We start from the raw sequence: 11,357 nt of genomic DNA on the forward strand, positions 1-11,357 counted from the left end.
TTGATGAAGTCCAATTATCAATATTTTTTTATGGTTCATGTTTTTGTGTTCTACCTAAGAAATTTTTGCCTTACCCAAGGTCACAAAGGTTTTCTCTTATGTTTTCTTCTAGAAGCTTTATGGTTTTAGCTTTTACATTTAGATCTCCAACATTTTAAATTTATTAATTTTTACATACCACATGAAGCAGCGGTTGATTCATTTTTTTCTATATGGATGGTGGTTCCAGCGCCACTTGTTGCAAACACTAACCTTTCCCCCATTGAATTGCCTTGGTACTTTGTCAAAAATCAATTGACCGTATATGCATGTGTCTACTTCTGCACTCTATTCTGTTCTATTGACCTACATAGAGGTCATCTTTATGCCTACATCATCTGTCTTAATTGCTTAATTGCTACTATAAGACTCCAGTAAGTCATGAAATCAGGTAGTGTAAGCCCTCCAGCTTTGTTCTTTTTCAAAATTGTTTTGGCTATTCTAGGTCCTTTGCATTTCTATACACATTTTAGAATCAGCTTATCAATTTCTACAAAAAAATGCTTGCTGAGATCTTTTACTGGGATTGAGTTGACTCTATAGAACAATCTGGGGAGAAGAGACATTAATATTGAGTCTTCCAGGGGCCGGCCCCATGACTTAGTGGTTAAGTGCCCATGCTCTGCAACTGGCGGCCCGGGTGCGGATCCCGGGTGCGCACCAACGCACCGCTTCTCCGGCCATGCTGAGGCAGCATCCCACATACAGCAACTAGAAGGATGTGCAACTATGACATACAACTACCTACTGGGGCTTTGGAGAGAAAAAGGGGAAAAAAAGGAGGAGGATTGGCAATAGATGTTAGCTGAGGGCCGGTCTTCCTCAGCAAAAAGAGGAGGATTGGCATGGATGTTAGCTCAGGGCTGATCTTCCTCACCAAAAAAAAAAAAAATTGAGTCTTCCAGTCTGTTAGTGTGATATTTCTCTCCACTTATTTAAGTCTTTGTTCGTTTCTCTCACTAATGTTTGGTAGTTTTCAGTGTACAGGTCTTGAACCTATTTTGTTAAATTGATCACTACTTATTTCATGTTTTTAAAATGCTACTGTAAATGACAGTTTAAAGATTTCACTTTACCATTGTTGCTAGTATATAGAAATACCATTGATTTTTTTATATTAAGACTTTTTTCAGTTTTATTGAGATACAATTGACATATAACATTGTATTAGTTTAAGGTGCATAACATAATTTGATATACATATATATTGATATATGTGTATATTGATTTGATATGTGTATATACTGCAAAATGATTATCACAATGTTTCGTTGATATCCATCACCTCACATGGTTACAATTTTTTTTTCTTGTGATGAGAACTTTTAAGATCTACTCTCTTCACAACTTTCATTTATATAATACAATATTGTTAACTATAATTATCATGCTGTACATTACATCCCCAGGACTTATTTATCTTATAACTGGAAGTTTGTACCTGTTGACCACGTTCACCCATTGTCCCTACTCCCCATCCCCTACCTCTGGCAACCACCAATCTGCTCTCTTAATCTATGAATTCAGTTTTTTTAGATTTGACATATATGTGAGATCATGCAGTATTTATCTTGAGACTTATTATTTCATGATTCTACAAGCATGTGCTAGGAAGATCGACAATCCTAGCTTGTCTGGGACTGACCTGATTTTAGCACTAAAAGTCCTACGTCTGGTAAAATCTTCCGAGATGAGAAAACTCCCAGTTTTCAGTGATGGATACAGAAGGTTAGGGGAAATGTACAAAACACAAATGTGACCCCCAAAATAGGGGCTGAAAGCAATACTGGTTTTAGTGCCAAATGGACACAGCACTGTCCCTAGTCTCTGTTGCTGAGGACGACGACCATGACTTACAGTTCACGATACAGTAATGGGTCATCTATTATTACACCACTCCTATGACGCAACTTAAGTGCACTCTCATCTGGAGCAGGAACATTCGCTTTGCCTGTGGATTAACTGTTGTGTTTTGTGTTGAGACAGTGCTGGTTTAATTTTTAACACGGTGAATATTGTGACCATGTTTTTTAAGAGTTCAGATAACGAAAATGAGAATGACTACAATACCAATGCCAGTATGAACCAGACATCGTGGTCATTTAGACTAAACGACTGTGTTACTTTAATGACAGCTGGAAAAACACGTACACTGGGTCAGGAAGGTAGATAATCAAAAAGAGCGTACTGCACGATATGCAGAAAAGAATCTGGGATTGGGCCTGGTGGAGAAGGGAATGTGAAAGCACATGTAGAAACTGATTCCCACAAATCCCCAATGAGACAGGCAAGTACTTCTAAATTAATCAGAAAGGGTTTTTTGGTCTCCCCAAAAGACACCATTTCTCAGTTGAACATAGTGGCTGCTGAATGGGCTTGGGCATACCACACGAATGAACACATTGCTCCTTTGATTATTCAATGAAACGGAGTGAAGTTATGTTTCCTCGTGCAGAGACTGTACTTGAAATAACCTGGAGGGGAACAAAAGGCGACATTTTGATCACAGATGTGTTGGCCCTTTACAGTGTGGAGCTGATTCTGTCAGATCCTGCCAACAATCACACTTTCCACAGTATACCAAGTGCTGAGCCAACTCATGGCAATACAACGATGTTGGCCTACCACCTGAGTATTTTGATTTGAAAAATGGAGTTTCAAATTATCTTTTTGATTTCTCTGAAGATTTTAATGAAACTTCAGAAAAAATAAAACAAAGAATGTTGGTGATATCTTATCTGAATACAAAGGAGACTTGGCTCATCTGACCACACAGTTGGCAGACGGTGCAAGTGTAAATTTTTGCAAATTCTGTTCCGTCTATGAACTCTTACCAAAGAAAATGAAAAGATCTTGCCTGCTAATGTCCTGCACACCTTGTGCACAACGTTGGCTCACAGAGTGTGGTTCGCTTCCTGTGATATTGAGGCTTCCATTGTGAAAGGTTTGGTTACCTCTCAGTTTCCTTCAAATATGCAAAAGCACTTAATGAGACATTTGACCTTCTGGAAATGAAAGGAGAGGGTCTCCTTTAGACATATGCCTACAAGATGACTGCCATTGCTGCCACTTGTAGAAGAGATGTTAAAAAGTTAGCCTGCCATAAAATCATATTTTCCAAGTGTGGGATGAGAAGAATGTCCCTCTCTGCTTTGGAAATCTATTGAGAAGGAGAGTGGAGAAAGGATTGCAATCAAACAGAAATTTATAAACTGTTCCTCCAAAACTGTTTGATGATCTTGGAAGAGGCCATAAAGATCCTAAAAAATGATGAACTGACTGCACCTGAGTAGTTCAGTGTTACGTGTAGTAGTGACAAAAACTCATATAATGAAAAATGTCTCCATTTTTGGGAAATAAAATATCACCAGAAAAGGACAACCAGTTTAAACAAGATTTTCTCATTTCTTTACTAAAACTGGAAGTTATATGTAATCCAACTTTAATTTCACAAGTTTAAATATCTCTGTGCGTTAAAACAATTTTCTCTGAGAGAGACAGGTTTAACTTAGGACATCCACTGTGCTTTGACATGTTTTAAAAGGATGGACATTTTAGACATGGATATCCTACATGATAAATTTAGAGATGCAAAGGAGTTGTCTGACAAACAGCTGGCCTACCAAAACCAGACTGTAGATGCAAAGTAAATGGACATTTTTGTCGAGCTGGAAACTAATCCCTACTGGTCTAAAAGCCTGCTGTTGTTAGTAAGATCCTAAATAGTCCACGCTCACATGATTCTGTTGAGAGGGTTGTCAGCTTGATGCCATCACACCAGACTGATGCAGGAATCCGTGTAACGTGGGCTTAATAAGAGCAGGGCTGCAAGTCAAAGATGGTTACGTTAGACCATATTCAGTTTCATCACTACATTAAAAGTGTCTCCTTGGGGCCGGCCTGGTGGCTTAGCGGGTAAGTGCGGGCGCTCCGCTACTGGCGGCCCGGGTTGGGATCCTGGTGCGCACCGACGCACCGCTTCTCTGGCCATGCTGAGGCGGCATCCCACATACAGCAACTAGAAGGATGTGCAACTATGACATATAACTGTCTACTGGGGCTTTGGGGAAACAAAGGAGGAGGATTGGCAATAGATGTTAGCTCAGGGCTGATCTTCCTCACCAAAAAAAAAAAAAAAGTCTCCTAAAGCTGCAGCCAAGGAAACAAAGAGGAAAAATATCCTCTGTATCATAGGACAGAAATGTCGTCGTTGTTTTTCATTAAATGTTGGTAATATGTTTAATTAGTCCTATTGTATTTACATTCTCCTTTTAAAAAGTCTTACATGTATGTATCTTCTTTAAAAACAGCTTTCAGTGCCGGCCTGGTGGCATAGCAGTTAAGTTCACATCTTCCACTTCGGTGGCTCGGGATTCACCAGTTCACATCCTGGGCTGGGACCTACTCACAGCTCATCAAGCCATGCTGAGGCGTCCCACACAGAAGAGCTACAACTCTACAACTATGATATACAACTATTTACGGGAGCTTTGGGGAGAAAAAAAGAAAAAGAGGAAGATTGGCAACAGATATTAGCGCAGGGCTAATCTTCCTCAAAAAAAAAAAAACCCAAAAAACTAGGCGCTTTAGAAAAAAAAAAAAAAAAAGCTTTATTTTTGTAGAGCAGTTTCAGGTTCACAGCAAAATTGAGGGGAAGGTACAGAGATTTCCCACATACTCCCTGCCCCTACACATGCATGGTCTCTCCCATCATCAACATCTCCCACCAGAGTGGTACATTTGTTACATCTGATGAACTAGATTGATACAGCATAATCACCAAAGTCCATAGTTTACATTATGGTTTCACTCTAGATGTTGTGCATCCTGTGGGTTTGGACAACTGTATAATGACATGTATCCATCATTATGGTACCATACAGAGTATTTTCACTGCCCTAAAATCATCTGTGCTTCACCTCTTCATCTCTACCTCCCCACCCCCAACCTCTGGCAGCTACTGATCTTTTTACTGTCTCCATAGTTCTGCCTTTTCCAGAACATCATATAGTTGGAATCATACAGTATCATACAGCCTTTCACATGTATGTATCTTAATACAAAATTTAAGTATCCAATAATGAGTTAAAATAAATTGCTGTATCAGAGAACAGAAACATTACAAAGCTATTTTTATATTTTTCACACATATTTGTTTTAGTCCTACTATTATTAATACCATTGTTACTAATCTTATTGTGTTCAAATAATAGCACTTATGCAACAGAAAAGTAAATAACACAGAATATATAATTACCAATAAACACCTTTTTCTATATTTTAATATGATGTAATTCTAATATATGTGATTTCAAATAAACTATTTTTTCATATTTGTGTGTTAAAGTAACACATATACACATATGTGTATAATTATTTTTTACATAACAAGTGTGTAACTTATTTTTTTAAATTATTTATTTATTTATTTCCCCCAAAGCCCCAGTAGATAGTTGTATGTCATAACTGCACATCCTTCTAGTTGCTGTATGTGGGACGTGGCCTCAGCATCGCCGGAGAAGCGGTGCGTCATGTGTGCTGGGGATCCGAACCCAAGGCCGCCAGCAGCGGAGCACGAGCACTTAACCGCTAAGCCACGGGCTGGCCCTATAACTTATTTTTGACATATTATGTTATGATGGGTTTTGGGGTCTAGCATGGCTGTGTCCCAGGCTGGATCTCTAAAGCCAGTCCCCTGAAAGCAAGTTCTACTTGCTTCTCTGCCCTGGTTTGTTTAACCCCCCGGGAAGGAAGGCCCACTAAGACCCGGTCGCCGCCCTCAAAGGGTCACAGTCTGCTGATGAAGCCAGGCACAAAACAGGCAGGCACAAAGCAATGTCGAAGGTGCCAGGTCGGAAGTTCCCCCAGGTCCCTCTGGGGCAGCCCTAACCCAGCCCCGTGGAGGCCCTCTGGGAATGCTTCCCAGAGGAGGCAAGCCCGGCTGGATTGCGGGGGCGGAGGAGAAAGGGGGCGGGAGGTAGAGGTGGCTGGCGCCCGAGGACGCGCGAGTGAGGAGGCGGGTGGAGCCGGCCCTTGGGCCTCTCCGGGCCCCCAAGGGCCCGCCCCTGGGCGCCCCCCGTCTTTCCGGGCCCGCCCTGCGCCCGGGGCCGCCGTCCTCCGGGGCCCAGCCTCCGGCGAGGCCACTGCGCCACTCCCGCAGCTCCGCGGAGGTCCGGGCCGGCAGGGCTGCTCCTGTGGCGGGTGTGCGCCCGGCCCGTCCCACGCCCGGCGCCCCGCCCCGGCGCCTGCTGGCCGCGCGCCGCCCGCTGAGTCAGCCGGTGAGTCAGCGCCACCGCGCCGGCCGCCGCATCTGGGCCGGAGCGAGGGAGGGGGGGAGTGGGGAGTGGGGAGGGGAGTGGGGGAGGAGGGGGAGTGGGGAGTGGGGAGGGGGAGTGGGGAGGAGGGGGAAGGGGGAGGAGGGGAGTGGGGAGGGGAAGTGGGGGGGGAGGAGGGAGGGGAGGGGGAGGGGAGGGAGGGGGAGAGGAGGGGGAGTGGGGAGTGGGGAGGGGGAGTGGGGGAGGAGGGGAGTGGGGAGGAGGGGGAGTGGGAGTGGGGAGGGGAGTGGGGAGGAGGGGAAGGGGGAGGAGGGGGAGTGGGGAGGGGAAGTGGGGGAGGGGAGGGGGAGAGGAGGGGAGAAGAAGAGGGCGGGCAACTTCCAAAGCAGGGTTCGCGGCCTGCAGGCCAAATCTGGCACGTCTTGATTTTGTTCACCCCAGGAACTAACAATGGTTTTTACATTTTTTGATGGTTGAAGAATACCAAAAGATGAATATTTTGTAATAAATGGAAATTATATAAAATTCAAAGTTCAGTGTCCGTGAAAAGTCTCATTGGAGCAGCAAGCTCGTTCGTTGCCTATGTTCACTGCTGCTTTGCAGGACGACGGAGTGGAGCCGTGGTGAGAGGCTGTATGGCCCGCGAAGCCTAAAACGTTTCCCATCTGTCCCCTTACAGCAGGTCTGCTGCCGCATTCCAGAGGGTGCTCAGGCTTCGCTGTTAGGGAGGCAGTCTGTCTGGGAGAGCATGTGCTGGGGTGAGTGGGGACTCGGGCCTGCGGGACTCCCCCCTGGGGAGCCATCCAGCCCTGCTCAGTTACCCCAGGGTTTGTCACCTGGCAGGAGAGCCCTCCTCACCAGCGCCCTCCATGAGGGCTGACCTCGCTCTGCTCTCGGGCAGGGCTATCCCCGCTGCAGCCTGAGGACCCAGGTTTGTCCCGCACCTGCTGTCTCTGGGAACCCTACAGTGTGGTGTGGCAGGGTCCCCATGGGGCAAGCGCTCCCTGCTGAGTGGTTGTTGCTCCTGGTTACCCATTAACCAGCCAGTCCTCACACAGAGTTTCAGGGAAGTCTGGCCTCGGATATTGCCTGGTGGCACCCAGGAAGGTGACATGCCTGGTCACCTGCAGCCTGGGGTAAAGTGTCTCCGTGATCCAGGTTCCAGCCTTAGGAAAGTTGTGGCTTAAGGCAGTGTTTCAAACCTTTTTTTAAACCTCAACCCTCAATAAGAAATACATTTTACATCACAACAAAGTTTCACAAAACTATCTACCCCTATTTCACCTGATGGACTCTTGGTATTGTCTATTCTGTTTCTATTTTTTTATTTTTTAATTTTATATATTTATTTTTTTGTGAGGAAGATCAGCCCTGAGCTAACATCCATGCCAATACTCCTCTTTTTTGCTGAGGAAGACTGGCCCTGGGCTAACATCTGTGCCCATCTCCTCTACTTTATATGGGACGCCGTCACAGCACGGCCTGACAAGCAGTGCGTCCCTGCACGCCTGGGATCCGAACCCGTGAGCCCCGGCCGCCAAAGTGGAGTGCGTGCACTTATCTGCTTCGCCACCCAACTGGCCCGCCGTTTCTATTTTTTTAAAATGATGATCATAAAATACTAAACTGATTTTGTGGTCTACTAATAGGTTGCAACCTATACGATGAAAAATGTGTTTCAGGGTATCCAGACAGACATACCTGTCTTGTCTATTTTTTCAATACAAAGCACAGCAGCAGGAAAGGGCCTCCTTCACCTGTTGGCAGAGGCCTCCTGGCTTTCAGTCTCCACCACTCCCCTTGACTTCCTCTGACCTAACACAGAGCCCTCAACCTTAATGAGCAATAAATACACAGACCTGCGTGTTTATACCTAATTCGCATGAATCCTGGTAACTGTGATTACCTGGGGTGGGGAGGGGCGGAACCGGGAGTACAAAGAGGCCTGACTTTTCACTGTACTTTGGTGCTGTGAGAATTTTGTTGCATATATATTACTTTAAAATTTTTATTTAAAGACATTTCAAACCTACAAAAGGGTGTCAGAAACAAATGTAACAGTCCTGTACCTACCATGAAGTTCACGCACTCTGCTTTCCTCCCATTCCACCCTCCCTTCTCCTCCCCACAGACATCTCCAACCAGCCTCAGCACTTGGGGGGGGGTTGGATGAAGCCTCAGAATTCTTTTTTTTTTTTTTTTTGTGAGGAAGATCGGCTCTGAGCTAACATCCATGCCAATCCTCCCCTTTTTGCTGAGGAAGACTGGCCCTGGGCTAACATCTGTGCTAGTCTTCCTCTAAGCCTCAGAATTCTTAACATTCCTGGCAGGCCTGACAACTGGTCATGTCAAAACTTGAGCTGAAAGTTATTTGTCATCCTGTGGACTGTCTCCTCCTGACACTGTCTACCAGCACCCAGTCTTTTTGTTTTGAAAATTTACACTTAGAAAAAAGTTACCAATAGAGCAACCTTCACTCATACTCCCCCAATATTAAGTTCTCATATAACCACAGTATAAGGATCAGTCAGGAAATTAACAATGATATAATACTATTAGCTCATCTACAGACCTATTTCAATTTTGCCCAATGTCCCACTAACGTCCTGTTTCTACTCCCGGATCCCATTCAGAATCCCATGTGGCATTTAGTTGTCATGTCTCGTTCGTGTCCAATCTGGGACAGTTCCTCAGTGTTTCCTTGTCACTGTGATGCTTTGGCCAGTTGTTTTGTAGGATATTCCTCACTTTGGGTTTGTCTGATGTGTTTTCATTACCAGATTCAGGTTATGCATTTTTGGCAAGAGTACCGCAGAAGAGATGTCGTGCCCTCCCGGGGACACCGTATCAGGTGTTGTTGATGTGTCTAATTACTGGTCATGGTAACTTGGATCTCTCAGTTAAAGTGGTGTCTCCCTGAGGTTTCTCCACTGTAGTTACTATTTTCCTTTGTAGTTAATAAACATCCTGTGGAGAGATGCTTTATGACTATGTAAATATTCTGTTTCTCATCATACTTTTTCCCACTAATTTTAGCATCCATCAATGATTCTTGCTTGTAACAATTATTACTGTGGTTTTTTATCAAATGGTGATTTTTCTATTTCCATTATTAATTGGAATTCTACTGTAAAAAAGAGCTGTCTCTATCCCCCATTTATTTATTCCATAATCTTTATATGTGTATGGACTCTTGGATATTTATTTCATTCTATGGATTATAATCCATTACTATTATCTATTTATTTTTGCTCAAATTGTCCCAGATTTGGCTGCTGGGGGCCCCTGTGTCCTTTGGTGTGCCCCCATCATCCTTTGAGCACTTCCTTACTGTCTACCACAAGATGGTCCAGGCTCATCTGGTACTTTCCCTGCCCCAGCCCTGGAATCAACAGTTTCTCTAGAAGCCCTGGTTTGCTTTATTAGAGAATGGTATTTAGAAAGTAGGATCTAGGCACAGTCAGATTTAACTTGGTTAAGTGAAAATGCAGAACTGGGCTGGCCTTGGGGCAGCTCGGGAAGGAGCGGGGCAATCTGCATGGTGCGAGGAGAAGCAGGGTGACAGCGCAGAGCCAGTCAAGGCAGGGAGGGCAGCTTGGCTGCTCAGTTGTTGGCTGGGAGCACCTGTGGGGAGCGTGGCCTCCATGCAAGTAAAGGATGGATTCAGAGCAGCAGCGCCCCTGGTCCACTGGGCAGAGCTTGTCTCTGGGGTGTGCGCCTGGGACCTGGAGTTGGGAGGGAGAGGATACTTTTATTTTCTCCCTTGTATCAGTACTGTATGAATTTTTTTTTTTAAACCATAAGCATCTATTATTTTAACGATAGTACAGAAAATGTCTACTTTTCAATTTTTTATTTTTATTTATTTTTTTAGTGTTTCCTTCTCTCAAATTGAAGAACACTGTGGATGGACTGTTGCAGTGGAGTTCACCCACCACAAATGGGTCTTTGCCTGGGGGTCCATCTGCACTCCAGTGCTGAACGACGAAATCCTTGGGGCTCAGAGGGAGAGGCGCTTTCAAACTCTCCTGATTGTCACCACAGTAAAAAAATGTATCTTATGACGTGTCCTCCATACAGACTTATACTCAACTGGAACAAAATTTCACAACACAGTATTCACTCTTCTTACGTGTGACACATTCTATTTTCTATTCCATGCAGGTTATTCCCACTATTTTGATTTCACAGCATACTAATGAATGGATCAGGACCTGTAGTTTGAAAAACACCTCTCTGGGCCAACCTCTTGTTGTGTGAACAGGGAAACTGAGGCCCTAAGAAGGGGAGTGAGTGCCCAAAATGCTGTGGCTTTTCAGGATACATTTACTTACGACCTTTAAAACAATGCTACAATTTTATAGCTATTGGGGAGAAATAGGTCTGAATAATGAGTAGATTTTTTTTTTTTGGTGAGGAACACTGGCCCTGAGCTAACGTCTGTCACCAATCTTCCTCGTTCTTTTTTCTTTGAGGAAGATGGTCCCTGAGGTAACATTTGTGCCAACCTTCCTCTACTTTGTATGTCGGATGCCTCGACAGCATGGCCTGATGAGCGGTGGGTAGGTCCGCACCAGGGATCTGAACCTGCAAACCCCAGGCTCCCGAAGCAGAGCATGCGAACTTAACCACTATGCCACCAGGCTGGCCCCATGAGTAGATTTTTAAAAAGTGTCAAGAGCTGGATGAAATTAGGCTAAAGGTCTTGAACCAGAGATTTCTGCCCTTATTCAGTAGCCCCAAATTCCTAATGTTGGAGGGCTTAGGCTCTTTAAAATAAATGATTTGTCCTTCATTTGTCCATTTATCTACTGACTCAGCAAATACTCACAGATGGTCCTAGGCAGAAGCAGGCATGCAAGATGGAGGTGTGAGGGCCTTGCCCTCAGGGTGCTTTCCGTCTACTGGGGGGCAGATGTACAAGCTGCCACAGAGGACCCTGCAGTTCCAGAGACGTACAGGGTAGGAGTCAGGGTACTGAGGGAAGCATGGGGGCTCTCAGTCTGGCAGGATGGGAGTGTGACCCTAGGAAAGTGATCTTCT

The sequence above is a fragment of the Ceratotherium simum genome, chromosome 9, assembly GCF_057802395.1.
Source record: "Ceratotherium simum simum isolate JZ-2026a chromosome 9, ASM5780239v1, whole genome shotgun sequence".
NCBI classification, from domain to species: domain Eukaryota; kingdom Metazoa; phylum Chordata; class Mammalia; order Perissodactyla; family Rhinocerotidae; genus Ceratotherium; species Ceratotherium simum.